Source organism: Aplidium turbinatum, chromosome 4 (assembly GCF_918807975.1).
Source record: "Aplidium turbinatum chromosome 4, kaAplTurb1.1, whole genome shotgun sequence".
Lineage (NCBI taxonomy): Eukaryota > Metazoa > Chordata > Ascidiacea > Aplousobranchia > Polyclinidae > Aplidium > Aplidium turbinatum.
The window spans coordinates 15,025,042-15,027,229 of record NC_137475.1 but is presented as its reverse complement, the minus strand read 5'-3'; the positions used below and the strand labels follow the sequence as shown (position 1 = coordinate 15,027,229).

Here is a 2,188-nt window from a genome sequence, read left to right as displayed (position 1 = left end):
TTTTTAAAAGTCGTTTTACAACAACCAATGTAATTTAGAACCTTTGGGCTGTTATCAATGGTGGCTTTGTAAATAATGGCCTTCTGAGAGTACGGTATTGCCCATTCAAAGGACAATCTGGTTTCATCTTACAATTGCAACCAGGCTGACGTGATTCATTTGCAGCGTGCAGTATTGATTGTTGTGGGTGGATATGATGCTTGCAACATTCGGAGAAATGAAACATTCAAAGAAATGAAAATGTCCTCTAAAGACTTTTCAGAAGCAGTTTTACTTCATATGGCATAATAGCCTATCCAACTACTTGTGGCCAACATACCACGTCAAACAGTAAGTAGTTGTCGTTTGGGTTGATCACGGCGATCTGTTCCTCGAGCATTTCTACTGATTTAATTATTGCCTTGGTTTGTAACGCGTCTTCGTTCTGCGCTGGTTCAGCTCTTGTAGCGTGGTGCAAGGAAGCTAATAGTGTAGGCCAGGGGTCACCAAATGGCGGCATGCGGACCGCCACGCTGTATCGCTGCGGCCCGCGGAAGGCATCAGCATACAAGTATAACCAAAAATACTTTTCTTGAGAAGTTAAAGAGCACAAAGGCAAAAAATACTTTTTGGGAAGCATATTTTCGCTTTGCATACGATTCCACCGACCGACCAATCAGGTTGTAGTTCTAGGTGGGGGTCGCTTAAAGTTATTCCAATGCGATGTCCAGCCACACTGTCCCAGTGGTTGATTAAAACGTCTGTTTTCGAATTTCTAAATTGTCTGTGAGCATAGGGTTGCTCATTTTAACTTTGCAAATGTCATGTAAACACTAGTGTGCGTTTCTCCTTTTTCTGGGCTCCCCTTTTTTTTCTTTTTTAATAATAATGTTATGGTTTTTTTTATTTATTGTCGCTCTACAACAGCTAAGGTCTTTTAGTGACAGGGCTCATTTTCAATTTAATATCAGGTTTACGATGTCACCACATTATTATTTACCCGACTCATTCTCACTGCGTTATGCAAGAAAGAACACAATCGGTACCGTTTTTAAAGTCTTCGGTGTGACCCGACCTGGAATCGATCTCAGATCTACCAGCACCAGAGGCGAAGGTGAAACCACTCGGCCACTGAGCTGGAAAGAAACCTGTGTGGAAAGAAAACAACTAAACCAACTGTCGCCAAGGATACGCACTGTTGAAAAGGAGCGATCTTCCTGGCGTCAGCACTACAAGGTAAGAATTCAATTGACTGACAAAAACAGCGGTTGAGAACTATGTGGCAGGAACTAGTGGTGCGGTACTGATGAGCCCAGCCTCATGGGCGAAACACGTGTCTATCGCTGAGTTCCTGCTACACTCGACTGCCGAGAAACACAGTGTGCGTTTCACCGTTGTTGTGTTTCACGAGCAGTGTTCTCTTTATGCACACTCTTTATGCAAGTTTTTGTTGGCAAAATAGGTCGGTGTGCCAACTCAATTTATAATAAATTGGCAAAATATTATATATAAATTTAAAGACTTTTTCTGATTATATTATGAAAATATTTAGCTTAGTAGGCTAGGCCTAGTGCAAAAAGAATTTTTTTTTGAAATATGGAACGCTTTACGATTTTGCGTGTCATCCTTGCGCAGGGGCCATGCTAATCTTCTCTGTATCGTTCCAATTTTAGTATATGTACTGCTGAAGCAAGTACTGCAAAATGTTGTTAATCAACATATTCTTGCCACGCTGATAAGCACCGCAAGTGACAGTTGTCTATAATAAAAGAAAGACGGTTTTATAGACTCTCAAAAAAAGGATGAAAAACCAACTCATTGCTTTTTTAGAGGGAAGACTGTTCATGAGTTACGATAGAATTACGATTTTTCGCTGATTTTCACAAGCGTTTGTTTTATGGTGCCTGGTTTCTTTTTCCCTGTTATTGGAGCCTATTTTTCGCTGATAAGTTTGCAGGTCACTATTGTTGCCTGTATTGCGATGTGTCAAACATTTCCTTGTTTACTGAAATTGTTAATTGCAAGATATCTTTTGTGAAGCGAAGTGACAACACCACACTTGCTTGGCGATGAATATTCTGACGAAACCGCTCTCCTCGCTATAATTGCGCAAAACAAGTGGCCTCGTTTATTAGGCATTGTTAAAAAAGTCGAAAGTGTTGTAAAAGGAGCTTGGCCTGGCAGTAGCGTTGTTCGATTAATTTTGTTG

At 40.7% G+C, this 2,188-nt stretch overlaps 1 non-coding gene across 1 annotated transcript; it reads right to left on the bottom strand.

The window, feature by feature from the left end:
- Positions 1-1,569: 1,569 nt before the first annotated feature.
- LOC145769717 (U6 spliceosomal RNA) lies at positions 1,570-1,676 on the bottom strand. Its single transcript, XR_014289043.1, has one exon. It is a non-coding gene; the product is annotated as a U6 spliceosomal RNA (small nuclear RNA).
- Between the last annotated feature and the right edge of the window lie 512 nt (positions 1,677-2,188).